Raw genomic sequence first — 23,155 nt, 5'->3', positions numbered from 1 at the left:
TAACAACCGTAACAATGCTGCCTGTGGTAACTGCATTGGGCGAAATATAACCTGTAAGACACACCTCGCTTTGCAGCGGGATGGGAAGGGGTTACTTGTAAAACCGGTTTGTTATTAAATTCTAATGCAACCAACATATATATAAGCTTATTTTCCATTCGAAAACGTTCATGGTAAATCGGATGATGTAACATATGACAATACTCCTAGCACTCACACGATGTGCGGTGTTTTCGATAGTGTCACAATTCCACGTCTTCCACTATGTATAAATGTCGATATCCTCGCTATTGAATAAGAAAAATGTCAGGCAGGTACTGTGTTCAGATCCCACATGAGTCAATGTGAATATGTTTCATTCCACCGGTGGGCAGGATATGCTCAACGTTTGAAAAACTATGATATCTCTGTGATTCGTGAGCATATGCTATACCAGCTATATTTGTTCCAATCAGCTCAGCCATGTGGTAGTTTTTGTTTTATTTAGTAAACTAGTTTTAGAGTGGCTGCCCTCATTGAGCGGTGCAGGGAGTGTGCAGTTTCAGCAAGTCATATCGCTGGGAGTGGCTGTTCTCCTATAATAGACGAGGAACTACGTAGAAAGATTCATGGAATTAACCAACATTTGGCCAAATATCTATTCAACTCTGCAGGTTTTTTTTTTATCATTTTAATAAACGTTTTGCCATTCACTATCTAACATAGTGTCGCCACTTGGAAAACAAGAGACCGCATACGAATAATTGTATCCACTTCACATGTAGGTCTCCTGGTTCGGTAGATGCCGAAATAGATCAACTGACAACAAGCGTGGAACATAACTATTTTAAGTAGTCCATAACAGAATATCAATACTGCTGTTTTGCTATATATAATACATGGACTATCACCAAGTAACCCCTGCACGTGCTGTAACTCTAACCGTGGTGCTGGGGTGTATCTTCTCTTTAAAGAATGGCCAATACAGCACAACATTGAAGGGCTTTGTGTAAAAGTCAGTATCTATCTGTGATATTTTATGTTTCCTTAAATTTGCGTCAAATCGTATACAAATATCATGAATGTGTTGAAATTCTTGCAGTTTAAACCATTATATATATGTGTAAGCAATTTGACAAAAGGCAATTAAGAAATTAATAAAAACATATTTTTGGTATATTTCTCAAAACATTCATAATGTGACTTATACCCTTTAAGCACTGAGCCCTTCATTGTGCAATTCATTTTTAAAAAACCCATGTTATACTCTTCAACATTCATGTTATAATATGAGTTTTCACATTGGTCGGTATAAAATGTCAATTTGCCGTCTTCTGTCTGACGCGGGGCGGGACGTAGCCCAGTGTTACAGCGTTCCTCGAAGCGCGGTCAGTGTGGGATCGATCCCCGTCGGTGGGCCCATTGAGCTATTTCTCGTTACAGCCAGTGCACCACGACTGGCAAATCAAAGGCTTTTGTATGTACTACCCTGTCTGTGGGATGGTGCATATAAAAGATCCCTTGCTGCTAATCGAAAAGAGTAGCCCATGAAGTGGCGACAGCACGTTTCCTCTCTCAATATCTGTGTGTTCCTTAACCATATGTCTGACGCCATATAACCGTAAATAAAATGTGTTGAATGCGTCGTTAAATAAAACATTTCTTTCTTTCTGTATGACACAAATTGTCTTCATAACGCAGAGGGAATGTTATGTGCACCATTAATTTAATTCGGGATACGACAGCAATACAGTCTTCCTGTCTCTCTGTTATGTTTTTTTTTTCTTAAATTTGTTTTGATATAGTAATACCCGTTACCTTGTTGTTCTTGTTTTGGTGGATTTTAAAAATCTATCACAATCACATAATAACATCTATGTTTCATAGTTCATCAACGAACGTTATTGTTAGCAAGTTGTTTTGTGTTATTTTCTTGCTCTCTCTTATAACCAAGACAACTGGAATTACAAACAAACTATACTTTTCATTTTGGTTGGAGTGCTCTTTGTTTTCCTGGTGGCAGGCGCTGGTTGCTTCATATGTTAGGTAGATTAATTCAGGTTTGCAGATACCCACGCTGCGTAAACGTATGCAAATCTAAAATTATTATGGACATATGCTACGCATATTTTATAATACCCATATCCTCAAACCTCCTAGATTGAAATAAGTTTTATCTACAATGTTAATAAAATATTAAACACGATGGATGTTGAGGGGTGGACGGATAGATCAGTGGATAGATAAATAAAACAAATTTTACTTTTTTTCTAACGATGCCACTAGAGTACATTGATTTGTTTTATCTTATCATCGGCTATTGGACGTCAAACATATGGCCATTCACACACTGTTTTTTTATTTTTTTTAGAGGAAGCCTGCTGTCGCCACATAGGCTACTCTTCTACGACAGGCAGAAAGGGAAGTTTTATTTGCGCTTCCCACAGGAAGGATAGCACAAATAATGACGTTTGTTGATCGTACAAAGACAAAAGAACCGAACCCACAATTGTCTTCTTTCCATTGGCTTTTACATGCAACATATGACTAAATAATGTTTGGTCACCACTATTCTATGACGCATTCATGACATTAATATACCTACCGATGTTATTTTATTCAAGTAATGCGATGTGTTTCGTTACAGTGGCACCCCAAAAGTGTTATTCTAATAGTAATGTAAGCGTAACACAGAACGGCAGCCAGTCTTAATGTGTGCACTGGTTTCGCCCCGAACCAGTTCGCCACAAATCAGTTCGACCTCACTACATGCATATGATGTAATAGTGCAAATTTGGCAATGCAGGCCTACCTACATAAAAAAATAGCATTGGTCCCAAGTTTGTTTGTCACTTTATTACCAATTTGTAGGTGGGAGTCTTAAACTGCATTTGCTAATAAAGTGGGTTTTTAAGGGGACTTTGTGTGAACTTGTTGATGATTTTTGGTGTGTGTGTGGGTTGGGGAGGGTATTTTTTATGGGGAAGTTCCAATTCACATATAATAATTATACACTCATTTGTATTGTCAGTTTTCAAATATGTCAAACATGACATTTTTCGTGCTGTTTAAAATTACTTTCATGAAAATGACGTTCTTCGGGCGCTTTAAATCATTGTTTTGTAAAGGGCGTTCGCGCATAAAAATTAAAATTTCAGAAAATTCCTGAAAAATATTTCCATTAGGATGGTCGCCCTGCATGTGTTTTTTCGGTCAATTTAGTATATAGCAAACATACATACCTTGAGAGCCTTTCAGCAGTAAATGGAGACGCATATAGTAATGGCATGTCTGGCAAATATGCATCATCTTCCCATGTGTTACATTTATTTATTACCCTGGTGGACATATAACTAAGCAAATAGAAATTTGCATGCCAGTGGCTTGTCGGTATTAAATATGAGCCATTACAGTTTGGCAAACATAGAACAATAAAGTGACTACTACTAAGGCCAAACATAATATTATGTGTGGTTCAGGTTATATAAGCCAGAAACATTAGGGTAGGTGATCTTCATTTGTTGCATGCGTTGAATAACTGTTTTTTTAAATACTGAAACATTTTATATTAAGATATATGTAGCACGATAGCAAGATTTTTCAAACCGAATACACATTAATTATCAATTGAATATTGTGCAAAGATTAAACAAGAACAAAAACTACCACTTATGATATATATTTAGACTCGGTTGGTCTTCAATTTCTGGGTCCATAAGGTTATCAGATGAACAAAGCAAAAACACAGTTCTGTTCATGTGAAAAATTAAAGTGTGTTTAGTTTAACGAAACCACTAGAGCATATTGATTTAATATGAGACATGACATTGGGGATACCAATGCTAACCTGATGAAAGTTAAATGTACACCTCGATTCCGAAAAGAGCCGACTTATTTTATTTGACTGATACTTAAGACACTGATGGAGGCCATTTTGTAAGCCTTATTCACTTTGAATGGAATGACTCCGATCGCTCGCTTTTACAAGTGAATTGAATGAATGGATGTTTAACGACACACTCAACACAAAACTACATATTGGCTAGTGGCTGTCACAGATGTTAAGTATTTGAAACTAGTATTTATATAATATAAAACAACAGTGCAAGAAGCTGTGGGGAAAAATATAATACAGTACATTAATCAAGATTATATTAAAACGTTGTATAGAAATGTTCGCTTTTACAAGTACCAGCCAAAGATTATACAGTCCAACATGTTGGAATCACAAAGATTCCTCTGTCAATACATGGAATTACACAAACTGTACAGCGGTTGAACTTGGTTGATGGAGTGTTTGATCAATGTTCATTGGATTGGTCACATGATCATTTTCCACTTGAATCAGTGAAAGCGGGCTGGCCATGAAATTGGACAGTGCTGAAATCCATTAGACATAGGTGTCAAAAAATCCCAACCATTCTGAAATTTCTAGAGGCTTTAGTTGTGGAGGTTGCCTCTGCGTGATCTATTAAATAGCTGCATGAAACGTTGAAAATAACTAACCTGATAGCATATTTTCATCTTCAAAATACAAATCCACGACACTGCCGATTAACGATCCTAACAATTCAGACTAAACTGTGTGTGTGTGTGTGTGTGTGTGTGTGTGTGTGTGTGTGTGTGTGTGTGTGTGTGTGTGTGTGTGCTCTGCACTGGTTCCACCCTCTTGTGTATTCTGCACACCAACTGTAAACCTAACAAAAATGTATTATTTCATTGGCAATGGATAATAGTATTTCTACAACTAATCCGTCACGTATTGCTACCAATCAGTTAAACAAAAGTTAAAGACACCACTAGAGCACATTTATCATGGCTACTGAATGTTAAACCTTTGGTAAATTTGACATAGTGATGGAGAGAAACGCCGCTACAGTTTTCCATTGTGGGGGTGTGGGTAATTGCTTCCACCAGATAACGGTCTATGCACTCCTGTAGTGGGCACAACCTCTGACTTCGCCAGAGAGTACTGTCCATGACAGTTTTTTCCCATGCAAGGAATCTTTTAAATGCTGCACTGGCTGGAAAATAGCCAATGGACAAACCGATCCTAGATTAACCGCACATCAGGTAAAGCTTTACCACTTCGCTACGTCCCGCCACTTGCTATCCGTGAGTGCCATAGATATTTAACGGTGTTCCCTACATGTAAGACTTGGCACTCTCTATTTTGGTACACTACAACCAGCGAAAACAGATGACTCAATTTGACTGGTCTAATTTCTGTGTACGCGAATATTAAGCAGTGTTTAGTGTCAAGTGTGATAAACTATTTAGTAAGAGCAGTCTGTTGTGATTATAGGTTGTATACTATCAAATCAAATTTCATAGACGATAATAGTAACATATGTGGCTAAAACTCAATCGACATAAACGCCTCGGATATAAATACTACCACCCCTCAACCTTAACGTGAATCAGAAAATAATGGCGGTCAAGCTGCTCATTTCTGAGATAACGGGTAGCGTCTATGACTACCCTAGTTCCGCATAACATTCGAGTACTTTTTTTACAGGTACCCCATACATGTTTCAAGCACAAGGCTACTTGGCACAGTGGTACTAGATGAAATAAAATTGCATACATTTTTTGCCTAGATGAAACTATTTGTTTTTACAACCAACACACTCACATGTATCACCAATCACAGGACTTGTGGTGTTCACTTCTCTATCAAAAGTTGGGTGCACCTCGAACTTTGACCCAGCTGGAAGTTATTTAGTTTAATACTACCTATAAGCAGTGTCTAGTGTCAAGTGTTATACACTATTTAGTAAGAGCTTTCTGTTGTGAGTAGTTGAGACAGCACTTGAGCAAGTGAATCGGCCTCGGTGGTGACGCAGTTAAGCCATCGAACATAAGGCTGGTAGGTTCTAGGTTATCAACCCTGTACTGTTCCTCACCCAGCGTGACTGTTGACGACTCAATGGATAGGTGTAAGACCACTCCACCCTCTTCTCTATCACTAGCCACTAACCCTCTGTACTGGACAAACATCCCAGATAACTGAGGTGTGTGCCCAGGACAGCTTCCTTGAACATTAATTGGATATAAACACGAACATAAGTTGAAATTAAATGAAATTAGCAAATGAGTTAGGTCACGTGGCCGCTTCTCGCTGGCTGACCTCTAAGCGTTGGGGGCGTAGTTTAATCAAGGATGGCGTTGGTGCTAACCACAAGTGCGAGTGCGAATAATTTTAACATGCTCATATACCACGGCTAAGTGCCAGTCTCCTGCCGGTTCTACTGGGGGTGGGGGGTGTAGACGGGGGTGTAGACGGATGTTGCGGCAGTGCGTTGTCGGGCTGGTGGTCGGCGAAGTAGCCTTCTTCTTGCCTGCAGCAGCAACAACAGGCGACTCAATGGCGGCGGTCGATAAAGTTGACCGGAGACGCTATCCTCGGAGTAGAAGTAGGTGGGTCCCTCCTCTTCCCCTGGTACATCGCTGTATTCAGGACCAAGTAATTAGTTTCCGGGGACTCCTGGGCCTTCGGCTCTGTCGTCCGGATCTGAGTGGTCGGCGGGGGCGGCGACGCAAAAGGGACCGGTTGAGCCGCCCCTGGCGCGCGTTTCCCCCCCCCCCCCTTCCTCTTCCTCCTCTTGTCTGCGGGACCGCATCACCGTACACCAAAGTCACGGTTGCCTGTGACCCGGTGTACGTGACGCGATACTCGAGCAACATTCCATAGGACTGCACAAGTCCCCCCAGGTGTGTGTGTAGGGGGGAGGGGGGGGGGGTAATTTCAGAGCAAATTCGGCGACGTCTACTCGCAGCAGTCATAGCTAGGAATGGCCAAATGAGTGGTAACTGAGTTAATTGCTTTTGCAACTGTGGGTTGATCGTTGGAATCTATAAGCGTAGCATGTTTCAACTGGATTAATGGCTTTGACAGCTGTCGGATATAGAATGTCAGGTGAAATATTCCAAGGTGTGGTTTGCACCCAAAACGTGTCCATATATGGTGCTTCCCCCGAGGTAGTGTGGGTACGCTATGTTTGGCAAGCAATGGTTTTGGCAGCTGTCAGCGTGGTTATAGGATGTTAGAGGTAAATTCCGCCAGGACGTTGACTACTAAGCGTGGCGTCACGGTCAGTGCAAACTAGGTTAATGCATTTTGCAACTGTCGGGGGGGGGGGGGGGGGGGGGGGGGTATAGAAAAGGGGATAAAAACAACCTGTTTTCAGCCAGCTCTATAAACCTGGTCAGACATGTTCGCGTTTAGACCTCGAGTTAGCTTGGGTACGCCATTCGGAGGGTACATAAAAAAAAAACAGAGTTAGAACGTTCAGTATTCGCTCTGAGGACGTATATAAATATGTGCCCACAACAGCTGTATGGATAACCTGGGGCGGGCGGGGGGGGGGGGGGGGGGGGGGGGGGGGGGGGACGCCATGATAGGGAGAGATAGGGCGTAGGCGGTCTTGGCCGTTAGATTTGTCTGGTAGCCCCGCCCCCCGGCGCGCCCTACCCATGGGCATCCGGCCCAGCAACGTTGGGTACTTTCCTGGTGTTGAAAATTCGAAAATTGTAATTTTGACGAGAAATGTCGCACTTTCACTATCACAAATGTCCTAATCATTGAGAAATGTCACACAGACGTTACGCAACGCTGGTTGCCACAAATGTCCTCACTGACAAACATCGCAACTCAACAACCACAAATGTCATAATTGACATTGGCGTTTTGGGTTGTTGTTTTTTTGTTCAGTGATTGCAGAGTTCATTTAGTTCTACAGAAGAAACATGCAGTTAAGAAAATATTAACTGAACAGAGACAGAGAACCTAGTTAAACAGGAAAGTTGTTTTCCCTTATTTTAGTCTGAATAGTTACTATCTGTATTAGAGGAAAAAAATAATATAATTAAATTAAATTGCCGGGGGCAGGGCGTAGCCCAGTAGTACAGTGCTGACCTGGTGTACGGCAGTCTAGGATCGATCCCTGTTAGTGTAATCATTGGACTATTTATCTTCCCAGCGAGTGCTTCACAACTGGTGTTACAGACCATGATATGTACTATCCTGTTTGTGGGATGATGCATATATTAAAGATCCCTTGGTGCTAATAAAAAAATAGTTGCCCATAGTTTCCTCTCTAAAATATATTTGTGGTCATTAACCATATGTCTGACACCACATACCTGCAGTTGTGTTGAGTGTGTCATTAAATATAAAACTCTTTTCTTTCTTTCTTTCTTTTTTAAAACATGGCTCCCATATGCAACAACCTTAGTTAAAAATTATGATCTAGCTATGTTTGTATTTTGTAGACAATTTGAATATTATATAAAAAATAAATTTAAGTTGCAATTTAAAATGAAAATGCCTGGGAATTGTTTATTGTAAAAAGGATGCCGGCCCAAAGATGATATATGTTTTATTACCATACGCAATAAAATATTTTAATTTACTTAGCATAGAGGGAAATTAGTTTATATTATTTCAAAGGCATCATCACAGGATTGTAACTTTTCTAGTCATTGTATATTTTATAAACATTATATAATATTTGACATATAGTTGAACATGAATTAGTAGATACAGGTCAAGTATTTTTCTTTAAATCGGAGTCCGTTCATGGTAGTTCATATTATAACTAATTGGTTAGAAGAAGCGACCCCCTTTATATAAATGGGCTAAAATATCTAGATATTACTACATTAACTAGAAAAATTGTAGCATTTCAGATGTTCCAATGATGAGATATCTCTGGTCATTATAACAAAGTGGTTACTGCTATAGTGTGTTTAAATACAATGTGTGTGTGTGTACATGTATATCATTATACGAGCGCATTAGACAAACATTATACTTAATCACGCACTAGAACAGTGCTGATGACGAATGCATTACACTGTATTTAGATATGTTTTACACCTGGTCAATGGGGGAAATGCATATAAATGATACATTGTCGAGGTTTTGTTGGAGCAACCACTATGCCGGTAACAATTTTCCTTTTGTATTTTACAGACCAAGTGTTGAAATACCTCACAAAGAGCACATATGATAGCTACGGTTTAAACAACTCCCAGATCATTTTCCCAGGGTCTGGATTGAAAATTAACGTTGCGGAAAGACACGTGCTTAGGATGTGATAATAATCCAGGTCAGATTTCAAGATATCACTTGCCGGATTCGTTTCGAGTTGTGATGTGTCATAGCCAGCTTTGTTTTGTAGATCCACATAGTCACGATCACGGGACACACACACCTTCCCACCTGCGTCATATTGAATTCTTAGTGGAACAAAAATAACAGTTAAAACTTGATACACAACTATCCACAAGCACCAAACGCCTAGAGTTTGAGGATTAAAAAAAAACATGGAACATGGAATAGGTTATTTTAACAATTCACTAGCCATATATATATATATATATATATATATATATATATATATATATATATATATATATATTAGGGTAGCCAGGATTCTTTATTGGGGGTGGAGTGGAGATAGAGGGCACTGCTTTTACACATTTTATGGGGTGACATGCATTATAAAAGTTGGTATTGTGAAAAAAGAGGTCCTCTTGTGCCCAATCCCTGGCTACCCGGATATGCCAGTGTATATATGTGCAATTTAAAGTATATCAATCAATAGATTTTGGTTTCAACGCAGGTACCTTTAGTAGTATTACTTGCACGGACAGTAGAATTGTGGTAATTATTTGCTAATGTCATATTATTTTAGTAAGTTTTAATCACATATAACTTCTAAACATTGTTTTAGTAACATCTGACCCATGTTCATGCAAACATCTTACACACAATGAGATGTTTGTGCATTTTTGTAAAACCTACGAAAATGCGCATTCTGCTAGCAATCATTACACGTTGATTGTAAATATATTTGTCTTTGTATTCTCTCTAAATTGCTCTTTAAATCATTAAGTTGAAGAACATAATTTTGTTTTAGAATATGTCAAAACGTAGACACTTTAGAACGAGTGAACACTTTTAAAGAAAATTGCCCAATATAGTTACTGGCCCTGTATTCATTTTGTTTCGTTAAATTACTGTGTATTAAAAATAATTAAACGTATTAAAATATCTTAACGGTTGATTATTAATTCAGTCAGTAGCTCAACACTACAGGTGGTGCAGTTTACTCTGACAGCTTACATTTCGTGTTTAATTAGTGTAATAAATATATATGTTATAACTGGTATGATAGCTTACATTTCATGTAATAATTAGTATAACAAATATATCTGTTATAACTGGTTTTAAGGCTTTGCTTTGTTTTACAAATTGTTTTTCTAAAGTTGTTAAGAGCTTCTAGCAACCTGGTATTGTAGCACAATTTACCATCTGAGTGTAGGATAAGGTTACTGGCACACAGCTGGAAACACCCATGACCCTTTCCAGTGTTTGCCATCCAAAGATAATTTGAAGAGTTCAGGCGCAAAACACGATATATCCATTTTTCATTTTCAGTAAAAATGGGTTTTTTAATTGGCGTATATCGCGTTTTGATAGAAAAAAAAGGGATTTACCCAATACGATTTCATAAGGATCAATCACGTTTTGCAGCAAATCAGCGAGCCTACGATTAGCCCTTACTGACATACAATAATGTCCTTCACTAAAAACTTAGTTCCTTCCTGCCGCCAGTACATTTTCAAAGTATTAACAACATAGACCCAATTAGGTGTCTCAGAGCTGCTGCGAAAGTAAACGTTTACTGTATGCCACTTGGACTCACTGCAAGATAACATTATTCTTGACTTGAGATTCACACAGTTTGTCACATATGCTGGACTGTAAGAAAAACTGTTTATAAAATAGCTTGCTCTGGCATGCTGGTTGGAGCTGTTTGTGTTCAAGTTCCAGGAACCAGAATAAATTAAATAGTTCTTCATCTAATTACATCATGATTTATTATTATTAGCAGACAAAACGTTTAAGGTTTATACTAAAACAAATAACTGCTAGCATCTAAAAGCAAAATATTTAGCAAAAGTTAAGTTTTCGATTTTGAAGTGCATTCCAAAGTTTTCAGTGCAGTTTTCTCAGATTGAAGTGGAAAGGAGATAAGTGGTTCTGGCACTAACCCTCGATATATATATATATATATATATATATATATATATATATATATATATATATATATATATATATATATATATATATATATATTTTACTGTGTAAAATTAGACACACAATTCTGAGTCCTGGATACACTGGCAGTGTAGCCCCCCCCCCCCCCTCCCCCTAGCCTATGCAGCTCTACAAACATGTTCGTCGTTTATACAGATTCAACAATACTGCACCAGTTTTAGGGAATGCCAAGCACCTCATGGAATGCTAAGCTAAAGACAACTTACTTGTATCCCTCAGCTGCAGCATGAGCTGCACGCAGTAGCAAGCATCAGTAAACTTCCACTTGAAAACACCGGATAGCATACAACCTTGGATACTATTTTAATATGTGTTATTAAAACACGTTGCCTTGGAGTATATCTGTGTATATTTCCTTCTTTAATGTTTTGACTTAGAAAGTAATCAAATTGGTTCGATTGTTAACCTGACTCCGAAAGGTTGTCAATTGTGTTGCAATATATGATGCTATGATGCTCGGTTACCACTGTTTAGACTCTTCTTTAAATAATGATATTTCGTTGTTCTTAGTTAAACACCCGTTAAATACACGTGTTGTATGGCTTCCATTTCATAACGCTTTGTGCAACATTAATTTTCCACCTCTAAAAGCGTAACACAATCACTGTTTACTACCTGGACCAAGTCAATCCCATCGACAATAGTTAAAACAGTTTCTGTTAAGATATCTGCTTGTGTCAAATTCATCTGCAACAAGGCTCATGGTAGAGGTACCAATGAATGTTAAAGATTATTTCGAAATTATTACTTGCGGCAGCTCTGTGATGCACTCAAGAAGTGACTGGTCTTCAATTAGTTTTCCTGGCACAAATGGCTAATGTTTCAGTTTTTCCTATTCTGATTGTTTCATGGGATTACTTGTTATATATAGACGCTCACCCTTGAAGGTTGCATAGCATTTTTCTGTATCAAGTCAAAGGCAGTACAGATGTTCTCAGCAAATGCATTTAATAAAATTTGAATGAGGCTTACTACCAGTATTATGAACTATATTCATAATTCCTTTGAAAGTTTGGCCTTGGAAACTTGTTGATGTTCTGCTGTATTTTTGTTCACTTTAACTTACTGTTTTTAGGAATGCATCCACGCATATTGTTACCAGACATTTGATTAAATATTCTGCCAATATGAAGACTTCAAACATATCAGGGCACTCATATGGAAGATAGTTTTTTTGCACAATAAGTTGGTGTGTATGTGCCATCATACAGCTTGTCGATGTGTAGCACCGTGGAGTCACTAACGTAATAGCACTAAAGTGCAATTTCCGCATGAGTTGATCATAGAAGGCTAGGCAATGCATCTATGTAACTGTGAGGTATCACAAATGTTGAAAACTCTTAATTTCTGTTGTAGAAACATTTTAATAAATATTTCCAGAAATTAATTAACTTTGGTAAAACGTGGCAACATGCTAGGCTGTCAAATGTAATGTCTTTTGGCACAAGTCTTTAACCATGCTGACTATTTTTCTTTGGTTGGCTTCTTGCCCAAACAGTAACCTGACCCGTCTAGTCTCATAAGACTTTTAGACTTTTCTGATATGCTTGTATATGGTGTACACCTTGACTTCAAGGACTCAACCACCTATTCAGCAATGATCGTATACCTATGTACAAGCCTAGGAATCATCATCATATGATTCCTATAGCATTAAGACTGATTCCATTCTTAAGATAATAATGACATAGCCGTCATTAGTTTTATTCTGATATGCTCTGGTTCACAAATTCAAATACAAGCGTCAGCTATGAACATGATGTATTGATAGTAGGCAGGTATATTTGAGGTGGTTCATATTAAAATCTCTGGTACTCATACTTTAGCTACATGTTTTGCATTTATTTTATCACCGGTATCATGCATTACCAGTGGCTGTGGTCCAACACATGCACCAGCAATATACACTTTCAAATAGTCGCTCCATCAGTGAGTGCCACCTTCAGTTTATCGATGTTGTCCCAAGCTAGATTCGTTTGCATTAGATTGCATGGTGGTTGAACACCATTAAAGTGGTAACTCTTGTTAACCTTTAATTTTAGAAACATAAAGCTCTGTCATTTTCTTCCACATGGAATATAACTCATCTTGTCATGTTTTTTTCAATGTCATGATTAGTTCAACATAATTATGATTGCAGTAACACATTAATATTAATTTTTATGAAACCTATACAGCTGAATCACATGCCAGTGTATTAATGCAATTCATAAATAGATAAATTTGAATATAATAAACATTTGTTGTTTTGTTATTTTAATTTGTGGAGTCAACATATGCCTATATATGGGTGTGACCATGTTATTATTTGCTAGTATCTTCCATGGATTATTTGTAAAAAGACACACTTTTAAATAATAATACTTTTGTAGTCATGGTCATGCCACAATTGTAGGGTGTATACTACCAAATCAAATCCCATAGACGACAATAGTAACATATGTGGCTAAAACTCCTACCTGCAACGTATCAACCGACATAAACGCCACGGATATAAATACTACCACCCCTTACAGTTAAAGTGAATCAGAAAAAAAGGGGGTCAAGCTGCTCGTTTCTGAGATAACCGGTAGCGTCTATGACTACCCTAGTTTCGCACACAATTCGAGTACTTTTTTTTACAGGTACCCCATACATGTTTCAAGCACAAGGCTACTTGACACATTGGTATTAGATGAAATAAAATTGCACATTTTTTTTTACCCAGATGAAACTATTATTTTTTACAACCAACACACTCACATTTATAACCAATCACAGGACTTGTGGTGTTCACTTCTCTATCAAAAGTTCGGTGCACCTCGAACTTTGACCCAGCTGGAAGTTATTTGGTTTAGTACTACCTATACTGACAACATACATTTTTCAAAAAGTGTCCAGCTATGTGTCTTTATGACAACCAGGATCTGGTTTATTCTGACATAAACTGACAACCTCACTGAAACTGTTGTTTCTACAGTGCAACCTAATATAATGTACACCTCAAAAAGCATATATATTGCATATAGTTTTGTACAAATGCAATATGTCATATTAAACAACAAAATGTTTTAAAATAAAACTGCTGAAGATATTTACTTTCAGTTGGGTGTGTGTACTCAGGTATATATGTAGAGACAACAAACATAGTCAGAGTACCTCTACCCCTTTAAAAAATTCCATTAAAACACATGCACTTGATTGACCTCTAGATTATGAAGACCTTAACAGGCACATCAAAGAAATATCAGTATTAATAAAATACACTGTCTGAGGAAGGAAACACAAACATGACTGTACCTGTATGAAGTAATGACTTAATGTCCTGAACATTAGTGTTGGGAGGAAATCCTGTATGCTGGGTGTGGGTGTCTTCAAGTTACCAGGTGTGGGAATTTCAAATCCATCGGCCATGCTGATTTTCATAATGAACCATCAAAACTATTGGCAGCCACAATATTCCTGACTATATTTTATTTATAGCCTACTGTAGTTGGAGGTTTTAATAGTTGTGACATCTGGAATAACCATGCAGCTTTAACACATTTATATTTGATTAATTACTGAAAAAAACTATTTTTAAATGACAAAATTACCCGAACATCTATTTGCTTGCATTATCAGCAACGCATTACCTAGAGACCTTGCAAATGTGCATACGATAATTACCCAGATTAATACACTACATTATCACATGGGTTTATGACCTGGATATCATGGGTAAGTTATAGGACAAAATATGTAATTACACAGAAAATCCTGCAACAAAACTTTATTTATAACATGTAAATAATAACTGGATATCCATGTGAGCTTCTGTTGTAATTAGAACCTTTACAGAAGGTGTTTAAGGTGCTAATCCTATACCCTCTATTAACTTTCTACTGAATATAAAACTGTGTGAATTGTATTTTGCAATGTTACAGGAAAAAGTGTTAGACCAGACCGTAATCCTCAAAGGATGTTAATATTGTTAATATATACCAATCATCCACGTTTTGTATTCCCAAATGCCCTGACAAATATGTTATATTGCTTTTAATATACCCACCCTTTAGGAATTTTGTAAACATATAACTGTCGTGAAAATGGGGGGGTAGTGTCACAATGTGGGTAGATGCAGACAGAACGTTGTGAGTCCTGCAAGATTATCAACAATGTTCCATCCCTAGGGTTGTAGGCCTTGACAACAATCACTATGAACACTCTTCCCCCATGATGGTACCGACCGACCCCTCTGGCGCATGGATTATCGCTGTTACGGAAGCATTTTGAGCCTGTGAAAAGAAATATCTACGTTACAATCAATATTAACATTAAGAGTAGAATATGTTCTAATAAAAAGCAGTCATCGCCACACATGGGGCACCTGCACAAAAGACGCGGTTACTACGACTGATATAACAGCTATACATGTCATTTAGTTACCACCATTCATATAGCAACCACACAAACAAAATGTATATTACCATTCATAGAAAGGATATACCCTCCACAGAGTAACTACTAAATATTGCTACGTCCAACAAGCATCATGGTTACTACCATGCACTTGTTTGTACGCGTACTAGTGTGTGTTTATGTACAGACTAACTATGCATATCAATAGATACATTAAATTATATATACACAGACATTAATAAATGTATATGTGCAGTTAGACATAGAATGCAAGCATACAGGTATTTGGTCAAGGATTCCGAACGCCAAGTGTATTTGTTTCGACACATTCCGGAACCAATCGGGGTGATGATACATGTATAATACTGTAAAAAAATTGAAAGGGGATAATCGTGATAACGCTGTTATATGTATGTCTAGTAATGTTGATGATTAATGACGTTTAGTTATTATGGTTTTTGTTACATTGCCACAGTGGCAAATACGCAACCGCTGAACAGAGTTCAGATAATTATAATTTACGACTGGGATGTGGCCAAATCCCTTTAAGCACCGACGCACGGGCTAACACTAGATACATTATACAAAACACAACTGACATTAATTTTAGCATTGCTGCTATTTTATTTTTATCTTTCTCATCTTCACCTCCATTAAAGGGACTGTGCTCAGTTTTTTAGTCATTGAAACAGCTTTGCGGTCAATAAAAACTTGTTTAAATTAATAAAATTACAAATTTACCTACGTGCACAGTATAGAAATATCTGTATATCCAATACATTTCTGGTAATGCTAATGTTTTGTACGAGATCGAAATGGATATTTTCATGAAATCATTTCGTGATGATTTTTTTTTTTCATCCAACCGTCACAAGGAATTGGAAATTATTGAGTCCCAATAACTCCACACGGTATTTGTTAGTATACTCCTTTAAATTAAAAAAGAAGCCATAATAAGATATCTTATAACAAATATGACTTGTGTATATTTTGTTGCGATCACTCTCGTTACGGCTAAGACTCGGTACTGCCCCTCTAAGGGTGTAAATACTGTTGTCCTTTATCATGTCCTTTAGACCTGGGGAAGGGAATCGCCTATTCCTTGATTTCCTGTTTACGATTTATTTCTTAAATATATAGTATATTTCTTCTTCTCTCTTGTTTGCTCTTCTGTTTGCTCTTTTCCGTATACTCATTTTTTCTACTGTTAAATTGTACATGCACACCACTCCTTTGTATCAAATGTTATATTTTTAATGTCACCTTCTTCTGATTAAGTTTATGCATACTTTATTTCCAAGTTTTTACCTGTTATATTTAATCACACTAGATATAGAAGCCTTCAATACTAGATGTTCTATCGAAAAAGTTAATATTTTGTATAAACGCTGCGATAAAACACACATGTAAGCGTCATGGTAAATATGAAACTTATGACCATATGAAACTTATGACCCATAACTGTCAGTGACTTGGAGACTCGGAGAAACGTAAGCATGCATCGCATTATTTAAATGCAAGAACTACAATACATATATTGTTTACAACATACGCCTTTTACAGCAGAGCTAGAACCTAACATACAGACACAATAGTGATTTAAATGTGTATTTAGTTCATATACTACAAACGCAAGAGGTGTAGCAGTTATGATTAATTCAAATTTTGAATACAACGTACATAACATAAAAATGGATAAGTCCGGAAATTATATTACATTAGATTTAATAATAGAAGGTGAGCTAACTATCCTTTCAAACATATATGGACAAAATGCTGACAATGAAAGCTGTTATGAAAATATGTTTGGCTATTTTTTTAGAATTAGAAAACGATAAATCTATAATTTTCGGAGATGTTAACCTAGTGTTCAATAAAGATTTAAATACAAAAAAACAACACCTCAATCACTGAAAGTGTCAAAAACAAATTATTAAAAAATATGGACATCTTTGACTTGAACAATTCATTTAGGGAATTAATTGCAAATCTCTGAAAATAATTCCTATTTTACCGCATCCACGTGATGTTTTCTTATGCGCGAATGCGTTCTGTAAAAGTCGTCCATGTTTATTATTTGTTTGAACTCTTCATTTGTACCCGCACTGTATTACTTTTACCCGTGAGGCATTTCCAGTGGCTTTCTCAATATCGGCTATTTCCGTTAATTTCCGAAACAAAAAATACATAGAACTCTGCCATCGGTAAACATTTTCTTTGTATCAAAATGAGAATTAAGATACATTATTTGTGAAAGTTAATCCGGATTACAAACGAACACAATTGCCATCGTGTCGGCCGTTAGTATCGTATTATGTGACATTACCTGAGGAATTCCGATATTGACCCATTTGAAACAACTCGGCCATTTGATTCTTACACTTTGGCCGAGGTATTCCGAGTGAGTTTGTTTTGAACTACGTCCCACCCCACCACTTTTTTGTTTTAGTTGCAAAATAAAAGCATGCTGACAAATAGTTTATTTTATATATGGGTAAAAAAGTCACAAAATATGAGTTAAAGAATCTCGGGCTAGTGATAATATATGTAGGCTAATATATGTTTATATTTACTAACCCGGATGACTACCGGTAGCATTTTATAATAATTTATATTAATAGACCTACAAGCCTGGACATTGATACATTTCATCGGCAGTCACAATGAAATGTCTAGTTGTTAAGATGCAATATATCTGAAAATAATGTATTGACAGTCTGGGTAGAAGGGAGGATTGTAATCTGCGTTGTTAACTATGTTTTAAGTGAATGATATTTTATTGTATTGACTGACACTAAAATATTGCTCTATGTCCCACACAAATGTTTTCTCGTAGTATATGTTGTTGGGATATTTATACAGGCATTTACCTTACAGTTAGGAAACGTTTAAGTCGGGCAAGTGAAACAAACCCGCAAGGGCAAGTGAAAGTGTTGTCAGCACTTCGGGCAAGTCAACATTTTTCTTAAGCACGAACATTTGCATATACATTATCAATGGCAGATGTGGAAAAGATAAATATGTAAGTAAAGTTATCAGTAAATATTGAAGTCTAATTGGCTGTGGTATACGTACTCACCATGGTTTCAAAGCTGTTATTGATTTTGAAATGAGTGGTTTGGGCCCACAGCTGTCAGATATACATTGTGTGCTGGTTATTGCATATATTTGTAGATGTAACGTGACTAGCCTAAATAATCCGTTTGACAAAGGTATCAGTAGAGCGCCAGCGCGTTAATGGGTTCATAGGAAACGTGAGGAATTTACTAATAATACAGGCAACAATGTAATTGAAAAACAATCTCTATAGTTCTGGCAACACATCTGTTGATACAGAAACGCGTGCTAATCAAGCAGCCGGTATGCATGTTTTTGTTTTGTTTTTGTTGTTGGGTTTTTTTTTTTTTTTGCGTTTTGTTTTTTTTGGTTTTATTGGGAGCACGTGATGCAGTTGGATTTATAATATACCATTGGATTCCAGAAAAACTAAAACACAAAAAGGAGATAAACGACAAAATTATTTTCAACAGAATAAATAAATAAAATAAGTAGAATATAAATATATACTTGCACAAGATATTAGACGACAGGAAAGAGAGAGAGAGAGAGAGAGAGAGAGAGAGAGAGAGAGAGAGAGAGAGAGAGAGAGAGAGAGAGAGAGAGAGAGAGAGAGAGAGAGAGAGAGAAAGGGTGGGTGGGGTGGGAGTAAGAGGTTGATGTTTGTAAATAATGGAAGCATTTCCTCTGTATTAATACAAGTTGATTATTGTTTGATATATTTAGAAACATATTCCCAGTCATACCGTGCCACTTACGAGAAGATCATCAAAATCTGACGGGTTCCATAAAGTGTTCAGAATGCAATCCGAGATATTAGCCGTGTCCAGACATGTTCCGAGACGTCACGGGAAAAAACCCAGGACGTGTTTGGACATGATCAGACATTGTGCATATACACGTTAGATTTAGAGCTGTTCGTCATTCGTCAGTCGACCGTTGTAGAGTTAAGACGTGCGCTCCAGAGATGGCATCGGGACATTCGAGAATGGACAGCAGTAGTAACAGCAGTTGTAGCAGCAGCGGTGACGATGTCTTGGTATGCAAATGTTCTGTAAGACACACGATCCAACGCAAAAGAGTGGCTACAAAACAAGAAGAAAATGACACGGATCAAACGGACGCTGCTCGTGAACCTGGTGAAATTGTGGATGAAGAACCCACGGATACCTGTTGAACCCGTCGAAATCGTGGACGAAGAACCGATGGATCAGACGGATGCTTGTCGAGTATATAAAACGGACTCGGCTCCCTACGATGAAGATGTCTACGACGCCGATGCCGAATGGGATGGCCTTTCGAGACAGTACTTGTTCTGTCATCCACCCGAAATGAGAGGATTCTACAGACGACTGTGCACGTTTGGGTGGTGGCCCATACAGTTAAGTCAGAAACCGAGGGAACTCGCCAAGGCCGGTTTCTTCTACACGGGAGACCACGATGCCGTCGTCTGCTACTATTGTGGACTACGCACCTACAGATGGCAGAAAATGGACGACCCAGTGATGGAACATTACAGGCTGTCCCCCAAGATGTCCCTACATTAACAATGTGTTGAGACATTAAACACGTGTGTGCTACTTTTCGTTTTGTAAAATAAACATGTGAATAACACGTTTTGTTTGTTATTAATGCAAGGGTCTCTCTCTCTCTCTCTCTCTCTCTCTCTCTCTCTCTCTCTCTCTCTCTCTCTCTCTCTCTCTCTCTCTCTCTCTCTCTGTGTGTGTGTGTGTGTGTGTGTGTGTGTGTACCTGTGTGTGGCTCTGAGTGTGGCCCCGTCTGTGGCCCTGAGTGTGGTCCTGTGGCCCTGCGTGTGGCTCTGAGTGTGGTCCTGTGGCCCTCCGTGTGGCCCTGTGTGTAGCTGTGTGGCCATGTGGCCCTGAGAGTGACCCCGAGAGTGGCCCTGAGAGTGACCCCGAGAGTGACCCTGAGCCGTGCACGTGTTATTCTTTGGGAGGGGGGGGGGGGGGGGGGTGGGGGGGGGGGGGGGGGGGGGGGGGGGGACATGGACTATACGTATCACACAAAATTTAATCTTTGTGCGCATGCGCGAAATTATAGAGAGTATAAATAAAAGGGCAATGGGTAACATCGTCATTTGAGATAGAACCTTCAGAGGCGCAACATGTCAGACCAGTACAAGTTGTACGTTCCCGACGCGGACAAGTGGACCCGCTTTTACAAGTTGCAAGCCCAAGGCAAACTTCAACCTCATTTTCCAGTGCACCGTGGTGGGAAAAGTCAGATGATGTACAGCGTCGATCGATGTCTAGAACTCTACGATCCCACTTGGAAAAAATAAAAAGAGGAACAGAACAAGCCCCCGACACCTAAAGTCGTCATGGTCTCAACCAACGCAACAGGTGGTAGAACAAGCCAAGGCCGAGAAGAAACGGAAACGAGAACAGAGCGGCGTGGAACAGAAACGACGAAAGCAGACTGGGCAAAAACGGCACAGACATTTCTGAGAAGACTATAAAAGGGGGCATGGCAGTTTCAACATCACCAGTTCACGTCGAACACTTCAACAGTCAACATCATGAATCAGTGTCACGTTTGCGAACAAACATATGTTTGCACTCACAACCTAACTCGGCACGTACGAAACAAACATGGACTCTTGGAATACGAAAATAAGCCTTCCCAGCAGCAGCAGCAGCAGCACCAGCAGCAGCAGCAACCCTTAAGATTGTTACATCCGTTCATCATGATCGTGTCGGGACCCACGTCGTGTGGGAAAACATTTTTGTTGTACAAACTGCTAAGGGATGGTAAAATCCACCCGCCTCCACAGCGCATCACCTGGCGCTACAAACGATGGCACTCTCTCTATGATACGGTCAAAATGGTTGCTCGAGTAAAATTTGTTCAAGGCATACCCGAAAATTTGGAAAAGGATCGTTATTTGGATCCCAGAGTCAGAAATCTCATCGTGTTGGATGACCTGATGTCTACAGCTGGAAAAGACTCTCGTATCACCGATCTGTTCACGGAAGGAAGTCACCACAGAAACCTCTCGGTGATTGCCATCAACCAGAACCTCTATAACAGCAAAGACCCGACACAGATAAGAAACTGTCATTACCTGGCACTGTTCAACAACCCCATCGACAAGCAGCAAGTCCTAACCTTGGCACAGCAGATGCATCCTGGAAATACTCGTCATTTCATGCAACGGTTTGAGGAAGCTACCCACAGGCCCTATGATCATCTTTTGCTGGACTTGAAACCGACCACGCCCGAACATTGGCGCCTTCGACCTAATGCTTTAGACGGGGCCGTCCGAATGGTATAAAAGCACGAACGTAACGGCGAATGTCTCAGAAGAGTTTCAACCACCGTCGGAGAAAGAGCTCTACGTGCAAATCATGCAAAGGAACGCATTCAAGAGAAAACTACGAGGCATACCCGCCTACGAAAGTGACGACGGAGAAGAAGAAGATGAGGTAGAGCCCTATCTGAAAAAAGTCAAGAGGATGCAGTCTTGCGATACGTGTGGTCTGGTCTTTAAAGACGGGAGTGACTTGCAGCGACATCTGCGATTTAAAACGTGCAAGGAGGGACATGAAAAGGAGAGGAGCCGTCGTCCGATCTGGAAAACGAAGGCGTACGTCTGATGATCGAGCGTGAATTCGACATCAATCGTGATTGTATCGAAACGCTACAAAGAAAAAAACATGCCCGAATATGCTATCGAAAGAAACACGAATACTTTACAATGGAAGTTATTTAAAGACACGTACTCTCGCTTCCTGGCTTATATGCATTACTTTGACAAAGGCCCCAACACGAGAAAAAGTCTACAGTCTGTGAATCCGAAAAGAGATCTGAGACCTCAGATTCGTTCTAAATCAAATCAGTATCGTCCGTGGATCGGCGAATATTTGGACGAACTAGACGGCGACGATACCGATGGTGATGATACTGATGATGAGGACGAAGATGAAGAGAAATGAACACGCATATTATTCACATGTCGCCCCTTAGGGTCTCTCGATGTAACCCAGTGTGTGTCCATTGTATATATGTGTAGTTGTCGCCCTTAGGGCCTCTCGATGTAACCAATGTGTGTCCATTTTATATATATATATATATATATATATATATATATATATATGTGTAGTTGTCGTCATTAAGGCCTATCAATGTAACCCAATGTGTGTCCACTTTATGTATATATATATATATATATATATATATATATATATATATATATATATATATATATATATATATATATATATATAAATTGACACATATATGGTAAAGGTGGAGAACTCTTGGAGTCGTAATACGAACAATATTTTTAAAATGCAGTTATTTCCCTTCGATCGACACATGCTACTCGTTAAGGTCTGTGCGCGTGTCTTCTACTAGTCTGCCTTTCGCCGAATTAATGGATTAAGAACGTGTGGCATATCGTCCGTCTCTCTCTCTCTCTCTCTCTCTCTCTCTCTCTCTCTCTCTCTCTCTCTCTCTCTCTCTCTCTCTCTCTCTCTCTCTCTCTCTCTCTCTCTCTCTCTCTCTCTCTCTCTCTCTCTCTGTTTAACCGTTAGAGGGGCGTAGCCAATGGTCTCGGGGAACCACAGATATCCGTTTTTTGTTTTC

General features: G+C 38.7%; 1 long non-coding RNA gene across 2 annotated transcripts; it reads right to left on the bottom strand.

Moving 5' to 3' along the window:
* Nucleotides 1–14,846: 14,846 nt before the first annotated feature.
* LOC121389340 lies at nucleotides 14,847–18,787 on the bottom strand. 2 transcript variants are annotated; one of them, XR_005960054.1, is made up of 2 exons: nucleotides 18,570–18,787; nucleotides 14,847–15,366 (listed from the first exon to the last, which is right to left on the bottom strand). It is a non-coding gene; the product is annotated as an uncharacterized LOC121389340 (long non-coding RNA). The 2 variants fall into 2 exon arrangements; XR_005960059.1 differs by lacking the exon at nucleotides 18,570–18,787 and adding an exon at nucleotides 15,559–15,672.
* Nucleotides 18,788–23,155: the final 4,368 nt, after the last annotated feature.

Source organism: Gigantopelta aegis, chromosome 1 (assembly GCF_016097555.1).
Source record: "Gigantopelta aegis isolate Gae_Host chromosome 1, Gae_host_genome, whole genome shotgun sequence".
In the NCBI taxonomy this organism is placed as follows: domain Eukaryota; kingdom Metazoa; phylum Mollusca; class Gastropoda; order Neomphalida; family Peltospiridae; genus Gigantopelta; species Gigantopelta aegis.
This window is presented reverse-complemented; position numbering and strand designations above follow the sequence as displayed.